The following is a 21,918-nucleotide window of genomic DNA, read 5'->3' on the forward strand; positions in this document are numbered from 1 at the left end:
TTTTAATAATGGTGTATTATTGTCTTGGTTATCTAGTGCTGCTATAACAGAAACACCACAAGTGGATGGCTATAACAGAAATACCACAAGTGGATGGCATCGACTCCAGGGGAAGGCTTTCTCTTTCTGTAGGTGCTGGAGGAAAGTCCTTCTCATCAACCTTCCCCTGGACTAGAAGCTTCTCCACACAGGAACCCCTAGTCCAAAGGATGAGTTCTGCTCCCGGTGCTGCTTTCTTTGTGGTATGAGGTTTCCAGCTGTCTGCTTGCTTCCCTTTCCTTTTAAGTCTTGTAAGATAAAAGGTGGTACAGGCCACACCCCAGAGAAACTTCCTTTACATTGGATCAGGGACATCACCTGAGCAAGGGTGTTACATCCTACCCTAATCCTCTTCAACATAATCCAATCTTGCCTCATTAACCACAGGCAGAGACTAGGTTTTAAAACAATAGGAAAATCACAATCACAAAATAGAGAACAACCACACAATACTGGGAATCATGGCCTAACCAAGTTGCCACATATTTTCGGGGTACAGAATTTAATCCATGAAAATTATTATGTATAACTAAAAAATCAAACCCATTGCCATCAAGTCAATTTTGACTCATAGTGACCCTGTAGGACAGAGTGAACCTGCCCCATATGGTTTTCAAGGAGTGGCTGGTAGATTCAAACTGCCGACCTTTTGGTTAACAGTCGAGTTCTTAATCTCTGTGCCACCAGGATTCTAAATAGCGTATATAAATTAGTGGTGGTTTAGTGGTGGAATTTTTCCCTTTTCTGTGGGAGACACAGGTTCCATTCAGGTCAATACATCTCATGTGCAGCCACCATTTGTCTGTCATTGGAAGTTTGAGTGTTGCTATGATTCTGAACAGATTTCAGCAGAGCCTCCAGACTAAGACAAGTTAGGAAGAAAGGCCTGATGATCTACTTCTGAAAATCAGCCAACGAAAACTCTGTGGATCACAACATTCAGGTCGGTGAGTAATCATGGGGTTGGCACAGGACAAGGCGGCATTTCCTTCCCTTGTACATGGGGTCACTAAAAAGAGAATTGAGGCTGACTCCATGGCAGCTAGCAATAACAATTATTTAATTAATTATTTATTAATAAATAGTATTATATAAATTGCATATACGATGTGTTGTTTTTAGAAAAAGCCAAACTTCATCAGTATTCTTGTGTTAGTTATTATATCTTATATTTCAAGAGCACCCTATTTCTAATCTATTCACAACTTAAGTAAGACTTTTACTGAGTGTATGATATGTGCCAAGCACTGCACTAGACCCTGGTAACACAAAGATGCACCATGCACAATCCCCGCTGTCAAGGAGCGTACACTTTTCTCATTGCATTTCATACAGTGCTAGATTTTCTGTTTTCACCTCCAGATTCCCTTGTCACCCTTCTCTACCCTGCTGTGTTGTCCTGGTACTCTTCATCACTTGGGATCTCTGGCTTCCAAATGGGTTTAGTCTATGGGAAGCACTGCTTGGAGATTAGAGCGTGAGTGGAAAGCGAAGTTATTTCTTCTCAGCCCCCTCCCTAACAGATGATGATTTGTGCCACTTCTTTACTTAAATCCAGTTCCCATCAGACATCCTTCCAAGGCTACAGCTATTGCTTAGAGCAATAAATGCTCTCTCCCTGGAATCTTTAGGTGTAGGGATGACAACAGTTCCTGACTGTTGCTAATCCTTGGGGGTTTACCATCTATTGTTTGTTTCCTTAATCCTATTCTGACTTTTCTAGATAGTCCTGTTGCTTAACTCTCTTCAGTTACAACTCAGTGGGTCATCTCTTTCCTGCTGGGGCAATGACCAATATCAGCATCATAATATCTCCTAAGGTTACAGCTTTACAGATTGACCATAAAATTTGTAAGGCCTAACTGTCAACAATGGATCATCTAATATAATGACAAAAGCACAAACAGCAAAAAACAAAATAAAGAAATGGGACCTTACAAAAATTAAAAACTTTTGTTCATCAAAAGATTTTACCAAAAAAGTGGAAAGACAAGCTACAGACTGAGAGAATGTCTTTAGAAACCATATATCTGACAAGAATCTAGTAACCAAATTATATATAAAACTTCAACAACTTAACAACAAAAAGACAACTCAATCATAAAATGGGCAAAGGACTTGAATAGACATTTCACCAAAGAGGACATGCAAATGGCCACCAAATACATGAAAAGATACCCAGTGTCATCAGCCATCAGAGAGATGCAAATCAAAGCCACAGTGAAATATCATTTGACTCCCACTAGGATGGCTAAGATTAAAAAAAAAAAAATAACAAATGTTGGTGAGGATGTGGGGAAATTAGAATCCTTATCCATTACTGGTGAGAATGCAAAATCATACAACCATCATAAAACAAAAAACAGTGTTTGGCAGTTCCTCAAAAACAAAAAATAGAACTATCATGTTGTTGTTAGGCGCCATTGAGTTGGTTCTGACCCATAGCAGCCCTACGTACCATAGAACGAAACACTGCCTAGTCCTGCATCATCCTCACAATCATTGTTATGCTTGAGCCCATTGTTGTAGCCGCTGTGTCAATCCATCTTGTTGAGGGTCTTCCTCTTTTCCGCTGACCCTGTACTTTACGAAGCATGATATCCTTCTCCAGGAACAACATGTCCAAAGTATGTAAGATGCAGTCTTGCCATCCTTGCTTCTAAGGAGCATTCTTGTTGTGCTTCCATATGATCCAGCAATTCCACTCTTAGGTATATACCCAAAAGACTTGAAAGCAGAAACTCAAAAAGAGATTTTTATACCAACGTTCATTGCAGCACTATTCACAATAGCCAAAAGGTGGAAACAACCTAAAAGCCCATCAAAAGATGAATGGATAAACAAAATGTAGTATATGCACAATGGAATACTTACTACTCAGCCAGTAGGATAAATGAAGTCTTGATACATGCTACAGTGTGGATGGAACTTGAAAGCATTATGCTGAACAAAGTAAGCCAATCACAAAAGGACAAATATTATATGACCTCACTTATGTAAAAAGACAAGAAAAGGCAAATGTATAGAGACAAAAGTTTGTTAATGGGAGAGGGGGAAAAAGGGGTTAATGGTGATGGAAAAATTGCATTGATTAAGGATAGAGTTGTACAGCCAATTATTGTAATTGCTATCAGTAAGTTGTACACCTCTAAAAAGCTGAATTGGCAAAAAAAAAAAAAAAAAAAGAGTAGCTGCTGAGGTTGCTTTTGTGCAAACAAATGCCTCATGGGATTTGGTTCCTTAGTTTGGAGGTTTAGGGTCATGGTTTCATGGGATATCCCAGTTAATTGGTGTAAACGTGTATAATGCTTCTGTTCTACCTACTAGTTCATTGTGTAGCTCCTGGGGCCTTAAAAGCTTGCAAGCAGCCATTTAAGGCACAAATGACTGGTCTCTACTCACCTGGAGCAACAGAGAAAGAAGGAGATTCAGGAATAGGAGGAGGATAGGGAATGTGTGACTAATTGCCTCCATGAGCACCTGCTTCTTTTGCCATGAGACCAGAAGAACTGGATGGTGCCTGGCTACCATTACTGAACATTTTGATTAAATCTTGCTTAGAAGAATCTTGGTCAAAGGGGGAAAATGCAGAACAGAATGTCAAATTCTCATGCACTCCAGTCTTTCTGGAGCCATGGAGGATAGCTGAACCCCTAAAACTATGGCCCTGATATAATCTTTAACATTTAAACAAAAATATCCCCAGAAGTCAAAAGCAAACAATATTTTAGCTTAACTAGTAAAAAAAAAAAAGTCTGCCTTGAGCATTAGGGAACCCTGGTGGCACAGTAGTTAAGAGCTCGGATGCTAACCAAAAGGTTGGCAATTTGAATCTACCAGCCACTCCTTGGGAAGCCTGTGCGGCAGTTTTGCTCTGTCCTATAGGGTCTCTATTTTATAGTGTCTCTATGAGTCAGAATTGACTCAACAGCAATGGGTTTTCTGATTTGAGGATTACACTTTTTCAAAACCCTTTCAAGACTCATGGGACATACTGTACCGCATCCTCTTTTTATGCCTCTGGAGTTCTTTGAAAAGTGGGTAGCCAGATTTTAACACATTTTGCCTCAAGGTGGGAGCCTTTTGAAATATGTGAAACTCAAAAATCCTTAGTGGGAGCCTCATTTTTATGTAGTTTGAGCATTGTCTTAGGTGATGTATGAAATTTCTAAACTTTTGAGAGGTTTCCCTTTAGTTCTGTGAGATAAGTCTCCTTACTATGTTTCGTAGTTACTGTATTCTCATGACAATGCACTTATTGTGAGAATAAACTCTTGCCAGTCTTCATTCAGTCATAGTGGCCAATTTTCTCCTTTATGCCACTCATTTTTTCCAGGTGTTACTGGCTCCCTCCTTTCATAGCTTCTGGCCAGTAAATAATGCCTTTACAATAAGCAATAATGCATTTCAGTGGTACTTTTCAAGAGATTGGAACTCCTAAAGTTATTTCTTATACTGCATTCAGTCTTAGGGCCAGTCACAGGTGGACTGTACCACTGTGAACACTTCTGCAGCATTCCAGGGCAGCTGTTTTTGCTTCTTAGCTGTTAGTACTGCTTTTGTTGTAATGGAGTGCTTTTGTTATAATGGAGAATACATAATAGTGATAATTTTCCTGAGATTCAAATTCCTTTAATTTTGTTTGTTTTGCCTCTACGTATTCCTTTTGCAGTAATGAAGAAAGCATTGTAGTGGTAATTTTCTTGAGATAAAAAATCTCTTGGCTTCATTTATTTGGACTATAAGTACTTCTTTTGTGCTTTTGCAGTAAGGAAGAATGCATTTTACCACTTTTTGGAAACTTTCACGAAAAATAGTAAAAAGGCTAAGAAGAAGGAGACTAGAATGTATATGTAATCATTGCCAGGAGCCTTTGTATTTTACCTCATGTTGTGCAAATTTTCAAGAAAAAAATAAAAACAATTAAAAAATCCAATTTTGTCATTGACTCATGTTGGCAAGATATACATCATCCAGGGGCCACTGTGACACATGTGATCTCAGATAATGGGTATCAAACCCATAATGCATAATAAAAATTCTGAAATGGTCCTTTAATCAGCACACCTTCATGAGTGAAAACATATAGTATCAACAAAAAATTCAAAGGAGAAAATAATTGTACCGAGAAAGGGTTAAGAACTACCTATATGGGATCAAATTGACAACCAAAAACCCAGTGCTGTCTAGTCGATTCCAACTCATAGCGACCTTATAGGACAGAGTAGAACTGCCCCATAGAGTTTCCAAGGAGTGCCTGGCAGATTTGAACTGCCGACCCTTTGGTTAGCAGCTGTAGCACTTAACTACTACGACACCAGAGTTTCCAAATTGACAACAGCAACTTGAAAGATTGGATAGGAACCTTAGGGGGTAGTCAGTTTATGTTAATGAGGGTGGAACAATTCAGAAAAAAGAGGGTGAGAATGGTTGCAAAATGCAAAGAATATAATCAATGTCACTAAATTGTACATGCAGAAACTGTTCAAAAAAAAAAAGAGACTGTTGATTGTGATGGTTAAGATTGTGTGTCCACTTGGCTGGGGCATGATTCTCAGTGTTTTGGCAGTTGTATAACGTTGTCATCATGATATGTGATCACCCCCATGATGGAATCTGCTGAGTGGTACCAGCAGGGGTGAGTCCTGTGGCGGCTCACTGCTCCCTCAGCCTTCATCTCTCTGCCTTCCACCACCTACTCCTTTTCTGCTTGCCTTGCAAAGATTGTTGGCTTGTTCTGGATCCAGCAGCTGTTTCTTGTCTGACCTCTGGTTCTTGGGACTTGAGCTAGCAGCTTACCCGCCCAGCTTGGGATTTATTGATCTTCACGGCCTGCAAGCAAGAGTCCTGCTCCCTGGCCTGCCTATCTTGGGTTTGCCAGCCCCTGAAGCTATGTGACTTAGGAGAAACCTTGCAGTCTTGCCTGCCGACCTTGAGGATTCCTCAACCATCACAGCCTGTGAGTTGGAACTCTGCTCTCTGACCTGCTGATCTTGGGTTTACCAGCTTCTGTGGCTCCATGAATTGGGAAGGGCCTCTATCCTGATCCAAGGACTTAGGACATTCCAACCCCTACAATCATGTAAGCCGTTTCATTGATGTAAATCTCTATATATTTATAACTTTACTGGTTTTGCTTCTCTAGAGAACCCAGCCTAAGACATTTGGTACTGGGAGTGGGGTGCCTCTAGGCACTTATCGGTGGAGCTACAGAGCTTTGGAACACTTGCCCCAACAGCCGAGAGGCCAAGAAACCAGGAAGCAGAAGCCAAAGAGACAAAGAAAACAAGAAGCTGAGCTGCCTCACTCTCAAAAGTTAGGAGGCGGAGCCAAGATGGCGGACTAGGCAGACGCTACCTCGGATCCCTCTTACAACAAAGACACGGAAAAACAAGTGAATCGATCACATACATAACAATCTACGAACCCTGAACAACAAACACAGATTTAGAGACGGAGAACGAACTAATACGGGGAAGCAGCGATTGTTTCCAGAGCCTGGAGCCAGCGTACCAGTCAGGTACAGCACAAGCACAGAGACCTGCTCCACCCCCCTGAACTAACCCCGGGAGGGGGACTAGCCGGTTCCACGGGCGGCGTGGGACGCAGCCGTTAGGAGAAGTCCCCGGGAGGCAGTGACTGATCTTGGAGCAGAAAGAGCAGCATCCGAGCCGGGGAACCGTCCCACAGGGATTTGGACTGCACGCAGGTACGCCATAAACACGGAGAGTTGCTCCACCCCCTGAACTAACCCCGGGAAGGTGACCATCCGGGTCGCGCGGGCGGCGTGGGACGCAGCCGGTAGGAGAAGTCCCCGGGAGGCAGCGACTGGTATTGGAGCGGGGAGAACAGCGTTCCAGCCGGGACACTCGGTCGCGGCACAAGCACGGGGAGCTACTCCACCCATCTGAACTAACCCCGGGAGGGGGCCCACCTGGTTCACGGGGGCGGCACGGCCACGCGGCTGGAGGGACGAGAAGTCCCCGGGAGGCAGCGACTGATTTTGGAGTCGAGAGTGCACCGTCCCAGTAGGGGAGCCTTGACGCTGGGCGTGGGGCTGGAAGCGGAGGATCTGACCGTGACTCCAGCGGGCCAGACCCCCCGGGGGCAATCTCCACACAGACAGCACACATAGGCGACGCGCCCGCGGGAATCTCAGATATAATAGTCATTCCAAGCAAGACAAGCAACTCTGGCTATATTCTGAGGTGCTACTCTCCTATCTCTCTGTTCCCTCCCCCACCCTCCCCAGGCGGCTTCATTAACATCTGAATAGCCTGAGCCAGAGGGAGAACTCTGATAGGAATCTGACTGCAGTTTTTTTTTAGCGGATTTTCTGGAAAAACTAGTTTCCCAGTGATGGCTCGGAGACAACAATCCATATCAAACCACTTAAAGAAGCAGACCGTGACAGCTTCTCCAACTCCCCAAACAAAAGAATCAAAATCTTTCCCAAATGAAGATACAATTTTGGAATTATCAGATACAGAATATAAAAAACTAATTTACAGAATGCTTAATGATATCACAAATGAAATTAGGGTATCTGCAGAAAAAGCCAAGGAACACACTGATAAAACTGTTGAAGAACTCAAAAAGATTATTCAAGAACATACTGGAAAAATTAATAAGTTGCAAGAATCCATAGAGAGACAACATGTAGAAATCCAAAAGATTAACAATAAAATAACAGAATTAGACAACACACTAGGAAGTCAGAGGAGCAGACTCGAGCAATTAGAATGCAGACTGGGACATCTGGAGGACCAGGGAATCAACACCAACATAGCTGAAAAAAAAATCAGATAAAAGAATTAAAAAAAATGAAGAAACCCTAAGAATTATGTGGGACTCTATCAAGAAGGATAACCTGCGGGTGATTGGAGTCCCAGAACAGGGAGGGGGGACAGAAAACACAGAGAAAATAGTTGAAGAACTTCTGACACAAAACTTCCCTGACATCATGAAAGACGAAAGGATATCTATCCAAGATGCTCATCGAACCCCATTTAAGATTGATCCAAAAAGAAAAACACCAAGACATATTATCATCAAACTCACCAAAACCAAAGATAAACAGAAAATTTTAAAAGCAGCCAGGGAGAAAAGAAAGGTTTCCTTCAAGGGAGAATCAATAAGAATATGTTCTGACTACTCAGCAGAAACCATGCAGGCAAGAAGGGAATGGGACGACATATACAGAACACTGAAGGAGAAAAACTGCCAACCAAGGATCATATATCCAGCAAAACTCTCTCTGAAATATGAAGGCGAAATTAAGATATTTACAGACAAACACAAGTTTAGAGAATTTGCAAAAACCAAACCAAAGCTACAAGAAATACTAAAGGATATTGTTTGGTCAGAGAACCAATAATATCAGATATCAGCACAACACAAGGTCACAAAACAGAACGTCCTGATATCAACTCAAATAGGGAAATCACAAAAACAAACAAATTAAGATTAATTAAAAAAAAAAATACACATAACAGGGAATCATGGAAGTCAATAGGTAAAAGATCACAATAATCAAAAAGAGGGACTAAATACAGGAGGCATTGAACTGCCATATGGAGAGTGATACAAGGCGATATAGAACAATACAAGTTAGGTTTTTACTTAGAAAAATAGGGGTATATAATGAGGTAACCACAAAAAGGTATAACAACTCTATAACTCAAGACAAAAACCAAGAAAAACGTAACGACTCAACTAACATAAAGTCAAACACTATGAAAGTGAGGAACTCACAATTTACTAAGAAAAACGCCTCAGCACAAAAAAGTATGTGGAAAAATGAAATTGTCAACAACACACATAAAAAGGCATCAAAATGACAGCACTAAAAACTTATTTATCTATAATTACCCTGAATGTAAATGGACTAAATGCACCAATAAAGAGACAGAGAGTCACAGACTGGATAAAGAAACACGATCCATCTATATGCTGCCTACAAGAGACACACCTTAGACTTAGAGACACAAACAAACTAAAACTCAAAGGATGGAAAAAAGTATATCAAGCAAACAATAAGCAAAAAAGAAGAGGAGTAGCAATATTAATTTCTGACAAAATAGACTTTAGACTTAAATCCACCACAAAGGATAAAGAAGGACACTATATAATGATAAAAGGGACAATTGATCAGGAAGACATAACCATATTAAATATTTACGCACCCAATGACAGGGCTGCAAGATATATAAATCAAATTTTAACAGAACTGAAAAGCGAGATAGATACCTCCACAATTATAGTAGGAGACTTCAACACACCCCTTTCGGAGAAGGACAGGACATCCAGTAAGAAGCTCAACAGAGACACGGAAGATCTAATTACAACAATCAACCAACTTGACCTCATTGACTTATACAGAACTCTCCACCCAACTGCTGCAAAATATACTTTTTTTTCTAGCGCACATGGAACATTCTCTAGAATAGACCACATATTAGGTCATAAAACAAACCTTTGCAGAGTCCAAAACATCGAAATATTACAAAGCATCTTCTCAGACCACAAGGCAATAAAACTAGAGATCAATAACAGAAGAACGAGGGAAAAGAAATCAAATACTTGGAAAATGAACAATACCCTCCTGAAAAAAGACTGGGTTATAGAAGACATCAAGGAGGGAATAAGGAAATTCATAGAAAGCAATGAGAATGAAAATACTTCCTATCAAAACCTCTGGGACACAGCAAAAGCAGTGCTCAGAGGTCAATTTATATCAATAAATGCACACATACAAAAAGAAGAAAGAGCCAAAATCAGAGAACTGTCCCTACAACTTGAACAAATAGAAAGTGAGCAACAAAAGAATCCATCAGGCACCAGAGGAAAACAAATAATAAAAATTAGAGCTGAACTAAATGAATTAGAGAACAGAAAAACAATTGAAAGAATTAACAAAGCCAAAAGCTGGTTCTTTGAAAAAATTAACAAAATTGATAAACCATTGGCTAGACTGACTTAAGAAATACAGGAAAGGAAACAAATAACCCGAATAAGAAATGAGAAGGACCACATCACAACAGAACCAAATGACATTAAAAGAATCATTTCAGATTATTATGAAAAATTGTACTCTAACAAATTTGAAAACCTAGAAGAAATGGATGAATTCCTTGAAAAACACTACCTACCTAAACTAACACATTCAGAAGCAGAACAACTAAATAGACCCATAACAAAAAAAGAGATTGAAACGGTAATCAAAAAACTCCCAACAAAAAAAAGTCCTGGCCCGGACGGCTTCACTGCAGAGTTCTACCAAATTTTCAGAGAAGAGTTAACACCACTACTACTAAAGGTATTCCAAAGCATAGAAAATGACGGAATACTACCCAACTCATTCTATGAAGCCACCATCTCCCTGATACCAAAACCAGGTAAAGACATTACAAAAAAAGAAAATTATAGACCTATATCCCTCATGAACATTGATGCAAAAATCCTCAACAAAATTCTAGCCAATAGAATCCAACAACACATCAAAAAAATAATTCACCCTGATCAAGTGGGATTTATACCAGGTATGCAAGGCTGGTTTAATATCAGAAAAACCATTAATGTAATCCATCACATAAATAAAACAAAAGACAAAAACCACATGATCTTATCAATTGATGCAGAAAAGGCATTTGACAAAGTCCAACACCCATTTATGATAAAAACTCTTACCAAAATAGGAATTGAAGGAAAATTCCTCAACATAATAAAGGGCATCTATGCAAAGCCAACAGCCAATATCACTCTAAATGGAGAGAACCTGAAAGCATTTCCCTTGAGAACGGGAACCAGACAAGGATGCCCTTTATCACCGCTCTTATTCAACATCGTGTTGGAAGTCTTAGCCAGGGCAATCAGGCTAGACAAAGAAATAAAAGGTATCCGGATTGGCAAGGAAGAAGTAAAGTTATCACTATTTGCAGATGACATGATTATATACACAGAAAACCCTAAGGAATCCTCCAGAAAACTACTGAAACTAATAGAAGAGTTTGGCAGAGTCTCAGGTTATAAAATAAACATACAAAAATCACTTGGATTCCTCTACATCAACAAAAAGAACACCGAAGAGGAAATAACCAAATCAATACCATTCACAGTAGCCCCCAAGAAGATAAGATACTTAGGAATAAATCTTACCAAGGATGTAAAAGACCTATACAAAGAAAACTACAAAGCTCTACTACAAGAAATTCAAAAGGACATACTTAAGTGGAAAAACATACCTTGCTCATGGATAGGAAGACTTAACATAGTAAAAATGTCTATTCTACCAAAAGCCATCTATACATTTAACGCACTTCCGATCCAAATTCCAATGTCATATTTTAAGGGGATAGAGAAACAAATCACCAATTTCATATGGAAGGGAAAGAAGCCCCGGATAAGCAAAGCACTACTGAAAAAGAAGAAGAAAGTGGGAGGCCTCACCTTACCTGACTTCAGAACCTATTATACAGCCACAGTAGTCAAAACAGCCTGGTATTGGTACAACAACAGACACATAGACCAATGGAACAGAATTGAGAACCCAGACATAGATCCATCCACGTATGAGCAGCTGATATTTGACAAAGGACCAGTGTCAATTAACTGGGGAAAAGACAGCCTTTTTAACAAATGGTGCTGGCATAACTGGATATCCATTTGCAAAAAAATGAAACAGGACCCATACCTCACACCATGCACAAAAACTAACTCCAAGTGGATCAAAGACCTAAACATAAAGACTAAAACGATAAAGATCATGGAAGAAAAAATTGGGACAACCCTAGGAGCCCTAATACAAGGTATAAACAGAATACAAAACATTACCAAAAATGATGAAGAGAAACCCGATAACTGGGAGCTCCTAAAAATCAAACACCTATGCTCATCTAAAGACTTCACCAAAAGAGTAAAAAGACCACCTACAGATTGGGAAAGAATTTTCAGCTATGACATCTCCGACCAGCGCCTGATCTCTAAAATCAACATGATTCTGTCAAAACTCAACCACAAAAAGACAAACAACCCAATCAAGAAGTGGGCAAAGGATATGAACACACATTTCTCTAAAGAAGATATTCAGGCAGCCAACAGATACATGAGAAAATGCTCTCGATCATTAGCCATTAGAGAAATGCAAATTAAAACTACGATGAGATTCCATCTCACACCAGCAAGGCTGGCATTAATCCAAAAAACACAAAATAATAAATGTTGGAGAGGCTGCGGAGAGATTGGAACTCTCATACACTGCTGGTGGGAATGTAAAATGGTACAACCACTTTGGAAATCTATCTGGCGTTATCTTAAACAGTTAGAAATAGAACTACCATACAACCCAGAAATCCCACTCCTCGGAATATACCCTAGAGATACAAGAGCCTTCATACAAACAGATATATGCACACCCATGTTTATTGCAGCTCTGTTTACAATAGCAAAAAGTTGGAAGCAACCAAGGTGTCCATCAACGGATGAATGGGTAAATAAATTGTGGTATATTCACACAATGGAATACTACGCATCGATAAAGAACAGTGACGAATCTCTGAAACATTTCATAACATGGAGGAACCTGGAAGGCATTATGCTGAGCGAAATGAGTCAGAGGCAAAAGGACAAATATTGTATAAGACCACTATTATAAGATCTTGAGAAATAGTAAACCTGAGAAGAACACATACTTTTGTGGTTACGAGGGGGGGAGGGAGGGAGGGTGGGAGAGGGTTTTTTTATTGATTAAAAAGAAAAAAAAAAAAAAAAAAAAGTTAATGGTGTAGTTATCAAGGATTTCTGAAGCTATGAATCCAGTCAAACTTGAGGAGACCTGGACTACAGAGCAGAAGCCAGCCAAAAGAGAGGTCTTATCCTCTGGACCCACATGTTCCCACTCCATGTCCCTTTGACACTGATGGGACTGTTCTTATTTAAAAACAGATCCAACTTCGAGCAAATATCAGGGAGGATATGCAGTGACTACTTCCTCAGAGGTATTGGAGAGTGGACCTTTGCTTCAGGGTGTAAAATCCTGGGTCCACCTGTCCCAATTAAAGAAGACCAAAGGTTCCTGACTGGGTGATCTAACCGGCAGAAGGACTAAAGCTGAAATTCAAATGCCCTCCCAAAACAACTACCAACCGACCACCTCCTTTAGGTGAGTGACTCAAAAGCAAAAGAAGGCCTCAGGCTAAAATGGTGTACATTGAGTCTGCTCACTCTGGCAGTGTGATTTATGAGAAGGTCACTCTTACTTAAGGTCCTGGTGAAGAACCAGATGGTATCCTGAGGAAAACCAGCACCATGAGTTTAAAGGACCTGCCATGGTCACCATCTAGGAGCTTGGCTAAGTCCAGGTATTGATCAATGAACTGTTATCTCCAATCTCCGATCGAAAGGAGGGAATGGTTTAGCAAATAATATTGGAGTTATTATTCCTTGTCCTTGAGCATAGAGAATGTGACCTAGCTGAAGCTGGGCCCGCAAGGACTCACAAGGGCCCTGAGATAAAGACAATAGTTGGGACAATCTTAGAAATTATCTCTTAGGGAAGAAAAATGTCTTGTAGAGAACTTTTCACATAAAGCCAATCAAAGAGAACACAAAAGACTTTCCACTCTTATCTTTTTCTATTAACATTTAGTGAGTAGAAATTTTTTGGACCAATGAAGATCCTCCTGACTGTTGGTTATTGAAACCTATACCAATGATTGTTAAGAAAGGCAATTCAAAATATAAGATCACGGTTTCTAGCCAATCTGTGAAAAGATGGAGCTTTCAATGACTCTACCCATTTTTGTGATAATATGTAATATACTGATGATTCTGTAACCTTCCTCAGATTTGGGCAGACATTAGCTCTGGCAGTATGCTTGACCACTTCCCACTCTTGTCTTTTTGAATATGTGCCAAATAAAACTTTCTTTTTGCTTTACTAAACTTTGTAATGTTTTTTCCCTACAACAGGGCTAATGTAATGTGTTCTGCTGACTTGCTTGGTGCCTATTATCCCTTCTTTTCCTCCTGTTTCTCCCATTTGTAGTAGAAATGTCTACCTCGTGTCTGTTCTACCATTGTATTTTGGAAGCAGATAACTTGTATTCTAGAGTTCATAGAGGAAGAGGAATTTTTGGATTTTAGACTTGGAGTTAAGACTTTTGCTATGATACGATGGAATGAATATGTTTTGTACGTTGCAAGGATGTGATTTTTTTTGGGCTAAAGCATAGAATGTTATGGATTAAGTTAAGTCCCTCCCCCCAAATATATGTGATTTTCCTATATGTTGTAAATCCTGCCTCTATGATGTTAATGAGGGAGGATGGGCAGCAGTTGTGTTAGTGAGGCAGGATTCAACCTACAAGATTGGATCATGTCTTGAGGCAATCTCTTGAGATATAAAAGAAAGAAGCAAGCAGAGAGACAGGAGGACCTTGTATCACCAAGAAAGCAGTGCCAGGAACAGAGCACGTCCTTTGGACCCGGGGTTCCTGTGCAAAGAAGCTCTGAGTCCAGGGGAAGATTGCTGAGAAGACAGAGAGAGAATGCCTTCCCCTGGAGCTGTCATCCTGAATTTGGACTTTTAGCCTACTTTACTATGAAGAAATAAATTTCTCTTTGTTAAAGCCACCCACTTGTGGTATTTCTGTGATAGCAGCACTAGATGACTAAGACATTGATAGATTGATAAATTTAAACAATGTTACTGAACAATTTGCATTGAAATTGTCAAATGGAAACCTAGCTTGCTGTGTAAACGTTCACCAAAAGCTCAATAAAATATTATTAAAAAGGCCTGCCCAAAACAAAAACTGAAACAATGGAATACACTTTGGAGAAAGTAAAACTAAAATTACGTACAAAGCTAACTATGTCCCAATGGGAAAAAAAATGCCATTATGGTTATTATATTGCATTCATATTGCATTTAACAAGGTCCATTGTGAGTCAGAATTGACTCAAAGGCAATGTTTTTTAATTGCAAAAGAACTTCTTGCAATAGACTTACCATTGTAAGTATCATATACTTGGATGGCCATGCAGACCATCCCTTGCTAAGCTCTACAATGCACACATACATGTATATATACTGTATATATATATATTATGTATTATATACATAAACATTTGTAAATATACATGTTATGTATGTCTCATATAGAAAAGAGCTAAAATAATTGATTAGGTTTAGCAAAAAAAAAACAAGAGAAAATTACCTAGAACAAAAGATTACTGTATGTATTTTAAGATTTTTTGATTGGTGAAATTCCATAAAAATAACCCTTTTCAAGAGAACAAATCAGTGGCATTAGTACATTCAAAATGTTGTGAAGCCACCTCAATCTAATTCTATCATTTTAAAGAATGCATATATTGTCTTGAATAGAATGTTGTTAGAAATATGAAGGTTAAGGTGATTCTGGTGAGCATGGAAATGAGGAACATGTTATTGGGCCCTGGAGGACAGGCAAAACATTTCCATCACTTCAGAATAAAACCCCACACCCATTAAGCAATTATACCTAATTACTCACTCTCAACCCCTGCCCTAGGAAAGCACCAATCTGCGTTCTGTTTCTATGTGTTGTTGTGTGCAGTTGAGTTGTTTCTGATTCACAGCAACACTATAGGACCCAATAGAACTGCCCATGGGGTTTTCTAGGCTGTAGATCTTTAGAGGAGTGGATCACTGGGTCTTTTCTCCCATGGAATGACTGGTAGGTTCAAACTGCCGACGTTTTAATTAGCAGCTGAGCACTTTAACCATTACACCTCCAGGGCTCCCTGTTTCTATGGATTCACCTATTTTGGATATTTCATGTAAATGGAATCATACTGTATGTGACTGTGATTGTTAAAGTTGTGTGCCAACATGCCTGGGCCATGATTCTCAGTGGTTTGACAGTTATATAGTTTGGCAGTCATATGATGATATGATCACTTTCATGATGAGATTTAATATAATGTGATCACCTCCATGATGGGATCTGCTGTGAGTAGCCAATCAGTTGAAAGGGCGTTTCCTTGGGGGTGTGGCCCGCATCAAATATAAGTGGACTTTCTGTTAAGGCTCGAAGGCTTTTGCTTGCACTGAATCCTGCAGCTGGCTCCTGTTCTTCTGACCTCTGGTTCTTGGGCCTTGAGCCAGCAGCTTACCTGAGGTCTTGCCTGCTTATCCTGGGATTCCTTTATCTTCGCAGCTTGTGAGCAAGAGCCCTGCTCTCTGACATGCCAATCTTGGGTTCAGCAGCCCCTGTGGCTATGTGAGTCTGGAGAAACCTCTATCCTGACCCACGGACTTGGGACATTCCAGCCTCTACAGTTGCTTGAGCCGTTTCCTTGATATCAATCTCTCTGCATGTATATTTATAAGCTTTACTGGTTTTCCTTCTTTAGAGAATCCAGCTTAAGACAGTGACCTCTTGTGTCTGGCTTCTTTTACATAGCATAGTGCTTTCGAGGTTCATATACTACGTAGCATTTAACAGAATTTCACTCCGTTTCATTGCTGAGCAGTATTCCAGTGTATGTATATACCACAATTTGTTTATTTTTTGATGGATATTTGGGTTATTTCCAAATTTTGGCTAATATGACTAGTGTTGCTGTGAATATTTGTGTACAAGAATTTGAGTGCCTATTTTTAATTTTTTGGGTATATACCTACGAGTAGACTTGCTGGGTCATAAGGTAATTCTATTTTTAACTTTTTAAGGAAACACCAAACTGTTTTACACAGTGGCTGCACCATTTTACATTCCCACCAACAATGCATAAGAGTTCTAATTTCTCCAAAATCCTCAGAAATACTTGTTATTTTCTGTTGTTTGTTTATAATAGCCATACCAACGGATATAAAGTGGTATCTCATTGTGGTTTTGAGTTGTATTTCTCTAAAGACTAATGATGTTGACTATCTTTTCATGTGCTTATTGGTCATTGTATACCTCCTTTGGAGAAATGTCCATTCAAGTACTTTGGTAATTTTTTAATTGGGTCGTTTCTTTCTCTTGTTGATTTGTAAGAGTTTTTCTTTTTTTTTATTCTGGGTACTCGACCTTTATAAGATGTGTGGTTTACAAATATTTTCTATCGTTTCGTAAGTTGCCTTTTCACTTTCTTGATAATGTCTGTCATGGATTGAACTGTGCCACTCAAAAATATATGTCAGCTCGGTTGGGCCATGATTACCAGTATTGTGTGGTTTACCTCTATTTTGTGACTGTAGTTTTATATTACAGAGGATTAGGACAGGATTGTAACACCCTTACCCAGGTCACATCCCTGATCCAACATAAAGGGAGTTTCCCTGGGGTGTGGCCTGCACCACTTTTTATCTCTTAAGAGACAAAAAAGAAAGGGAAGTGAGCACAGAGGGGGGTACTCATACCACCAAGAAGGAAGCACCAGGAGCAGAGCATGTCCTTTGGACCCAGGCAGGGTTCCTGCATGGAGAAGTACCTAGTGCAGGGGAAGGTTGATGAGAAGGACCTTCCTCCAGAGCAGACAGAGGAAAGCCTTCCCCTGGACCTGACACCCTGAATTTGGACTTCTAGCCTACTAGACTGTGAGAAAATAAATTCCTCTTTGTTAAAGCCATCCACTTGTGGTATTTCTGCTATAGCAGCACTAGATAACTAAGAAAATGTCCTTTAATGTGCAAAAGTTCTTAGTTTTGATGAAAGCCAACTTATCTATTTTTTCTTTGGTTCCTTGTGTTTTAGTGTTATTTCTGTGAATTCATTGCCAAATTCAAAATAACAAAGATTTATCCCTATGTTTTTAAGAGTTTCATAATTTAGCTCTTATATTGAGCTTATTGACTCATTTGAATTAATATTTGTATATAATGTGAAGTAGAGGTTTAATTTCATTATTTTGCACGTGGATTTTTAGTTGTCCTAGCACAATTTTTTGAAGGTACTATTCTTTCCCTATCTAATGGTCATGGTATCTGTGTCAAAAATTAATTGGCCATAGAAGTAAGAGTTTATTTTTGGAATCTCAATTGTATTCCATTGTCATATAAGTCTATCCTTATCACTGATCATGATTTGGTTCTGCAAATCCTAAATCTCAACAAATCCCTTGAAACAAGCCAAGCAGACATGGGCATCAGAGGAGATTGCCAGGGAAAAGCACTTAGAGCCTGTAGAGGCCAGTCATGCCTTGACGCGGAGGCTAGGTGCCATATCCCAAAGAATCAGAGTTTGGGACAGACCCCCTGTGATCAGGCTCTGTTCATCAGGGAGCAGTTTGCAGGTGAGAACATAGTTGCGATGGTCGTGAAAGTCCAGCCGGTCCAGAGGGGGCTTGTTCCAAGCATGCAGGGCACTCTCATCCCACACCTTGATGTATCTGGAGCCACATGTGTACAAATGTTGAGTAGAGTGGCTGATGGCAACAGCACGGACTTTGCCTCCATGGCAGAGTTTGCCAACCTTCCAGGACCCACGTAGGATCCTGTGCCTGACCACTGCTTCTTCTGGAATGGGGGGAGGTGCTCTGAGGAGTGACTGGCCTTCACTGGAAGGGGTTGAAGAGCAAGGCTGACTACACTCGGATCCTGGTAGGAAGCTTGGGCCAGACTCTGTTGCTCTTCCTTGTTCTGCAGCAGAGAGACCTGTGGCCTGATGCTCAAATCTTTCTAGGGTCTGGAAATCCTTTTGCTGCTGGGCTGCATAGCCCATCTCCTCATGAAGCAGGCCATACTGCACTGAGGGGCCTGGGGGCTGCTGGGACATACCGGGTAGACTTTCCAGTTGGTACGGTACTGGTTGCTCATGCTGGGAGGAAATGCCAGAGCTTTCTGGCACATCCCTCCTCTCGTCTGGGTCACCATAAGCCCTGGGTGCATTGAATGTGGCCTCTTCCTTCTCTCCACTCATGTTGTTAGATCAACAAATTGTCTGAGTTCTAGGGCTTGAGAAATGGAGCCATCAAACAGATCCTGGGATCCCAATGCATCTGGGTCCCCTCTGAAGGTAGAAGGGAAAGCCTTGGAGACAGGTGGTCCACAGAGCTAAGGCCCGGCTAACCCCAGACACAGCCTTCCTTACCCCCACGTGTCTGTCAGTGTGTCGTACTGTGGGGGATTGTGTGTTGCTGTGATGCTGGAAGCTATGCCACTGGTATTCAGACACCAGCAGGGTCATCCATGGAGGACAGGTTTCAGCTGAGCTTCCAGACTAAGACAGTCTAGGAAGAAGGACCCGGCTGTCTACTTCTGAAAAACATTATCCAGTGAAAACCTTACGAATAGCAGTGGAACGTACTGTGATATAGTGCTGGAAGATGAGCCCCCCAGGTTGGAAGGCACTCAAAAGATGACTGGGGAAGAGCTGCCTCCTCAAAGTGGAGTCGACTTTAATGACGTGGTTGGAGTAAAGCTTTCTGGACCTTCATTTGCTGATGTGGCATGACTCAAAATGAGAAGAAACAGCTGCAAACTTCTGTTAATAATTGGAACCTGGAATGCACGAAGTATGAATCTAGGAAAATTGGAAATCATCAAAAATGAAATGGAACTCACAAACATCGATATCCTAGGCATTAGTGAGCTGAAATGGACTGGTATTGGCCATTTTGAATTGGACAATCATATAGTCTACTATGCTGGGAATGACAACTCGAAGAGGAATGGTGTTGCATTCATCGTCAAAAAGAACGTTTCAAGATCTATCCTGAAGTACAATGCTGTCAGTGATAGGATAATATCCATACGCCTATAAGGAAGACCAGTTAATATGACTATTATTCAAATTTATGCACCAGCCACTAGGGCCAAAGATGAAGAAATAGAAGATTTTTATCAGCTGCTGCAGTCTGAAATCGATCGAACATGCAATCAAGATGCATTGATAATTACTGATGATCGAAATGTGAAAGCTGGAAACAAAGAAGAAGGATCAGTAGTTGGAAGCTATGGCTTTGGTGACAGAAACAATGCCGGGGATCAAATGATAGAATTTTGCAAGACCAACGACTTCTTCATTGCAAATACCTTCTTTCACCAACATAAACGGTGACCATACACATGGACCTCACCAGATGGAACACACAGAAATCAAATTGACTACATCTGTGGAAAGAGATGATGGAAAACCTCAATATCATCAGTCAGAACAAGGCCAGGGGCCAGCTGTGGAACAGACCATCAATTAAATCAGAGTAAGTCCGCGAGAGCCAAAATATGACCTTGAGTATATCCCACCTGAATTTAGAGACCATCTGAAGAACAGATTTGATGCATTGAACACTAGTGACTGAAGACCAGACGAGCTGTGGAATGACATCCAGGACATCATCCATGAAGAAAGCAAGAGGTCATTGAAAAGACAGGAAAGAAAGAAAAGACCAAGATGGATGTCAGAGGAGACTCTGAAACTTGCTCTTGAGCGTCGAGCAGCTAAAGCAAAAGGAAGAATTGAAGTAAAAGAACTGAACAGAAGACTTCGAAGGGCCTATAGAGAAGACAAAGTATTATAATGACATGTGCAAAGAGCTGGAGATGGAAAACCAAAATGGAAGAAGACACTTGGTGTTTCTGAAGCTGAAAGAACTGAAGAAAAATTCAAGCCTGAGTTGCAATAGTGAAGGATTCCATGGGGAAAATATTAAACGACGCAGGAAGCATCAAAAGAAGATGGAAGGAATACACAGAGTCATTATACCAATAAGAATTAGTCAATATTCAACCATTTCAAGAGGTGGCGTATGATCAGGAACCGATGGTACTGAAGGAAGAAGTCCAAGCTTCTCTGAAGGCATTGGCAAAAAAACAAGGCTCCAGAAATTGATGAAATATCAACTGAGAAGTTTCAACAAACAGATGCAGTGCTGGACGTGCTCCCTCGTCTATGCCAAGAAATATGGAAGACAGCTTCCTGGCTAACTGACTGGAAGAGGTCCATATTTATGCCTATTCCCAAGAAAGGTGATCCAACTGAATGTGGAAATTATAGAACATTTTTTTTTTTTATCACTAATATCACACGCAAGCAAAATTTTGCTGAAGATCGTTCAAAAACGGCTGCAGCAGTGTATCGACAGGGAAATGCCAGAAATTCAGGCTGGTTTCAGAAGAGGACGTGGAACCAGGGATATCATTGCTGATGTCAGATGGATCCTGGCCGAACAAAGAGAATACCAGAAGGATGTTTACCTGTGTTTTATTGACTATGCAAAGGCATTCAACTGTGTGGATCATAACACACTGTGGATAACACTGCGAAGAATGGGAATTCCAGCACACTTAATTGCGCTCATGAGGAACCTTTACATAGATCAAGAGGCTGTTGTTTGGACAGAACAAGGGAATACTGATTGGTTTAAAGTCAGGAAAGGTGTGCATCAGGGTTGTATTCTTTCACCATACCTATTTAATATGTATGCTGAGCAAATAATCCAAGAAGCTGGACTATATGAAGAAGAGTGGGGCATTAGGATTGGAGGAAGACTCATTAATAACCTGCATTATGCAGATGACACAACCTTGCTTGCTGAAAGTGAAGAGGACCTGAAGCACTTACTAATGAAGATCAAAGTCCACAGCCTTCAGTATGGACTATACCTCAACATAAAGAAAACAAAAATCCTCACAACTGGACCAATGAGCAACATCATGACAAACGGAGAAAACATTGGAGTTGTCAAGGATTTCATTTTACTTGGATCCACAATCAACAGCCATGGAAGCAGCAGTCAAGAAATCAAAAGATGCATTGCATTGGGCAAATCTGCTGCAAAGGACCTCTTCAAAGTGTTGAAGAGCAAAGATGTCACCCTGAAGACTAAGGTGCACCTGACCCAAGGTATGGTATTTTCGGTCACATCATATGCATGTGAAACCTGGACAATGAATAAGGAAGACTGAAG

General features: G+C 40.4%; 1 pseudogene; it reads right to left on the reverse strand.

Annotated features, from left to right (window-relative positions):
• Positions 1 to 18,062: 18,062 nt before the first annotated feature.
• LOC126071537 (transducin-like enhancer protein 7) lies at positions 18,063 to 18,929 on the reverse strand (annotated as a pseudogene).
• Between the last annotated feature and the right edge of the window lie 2,989 nt (positions 18,930 to 21,918).

Source organism: Elephas maximus, chromosome 3 (genome assembly GCF_024166365.1).
Source record: "Elephas maximus indicus isolate mEleMax1 chromosome 3, mEleMax1 primary haplotype, whole genome shotgun sequence".
In the NCBI taxonomy this organism is placed as follows: Eukaryota; Metazoa; Chordata; class Mammalia; order Proboscidea; family Elephantidae; genus Elephas; species Elephas maximus.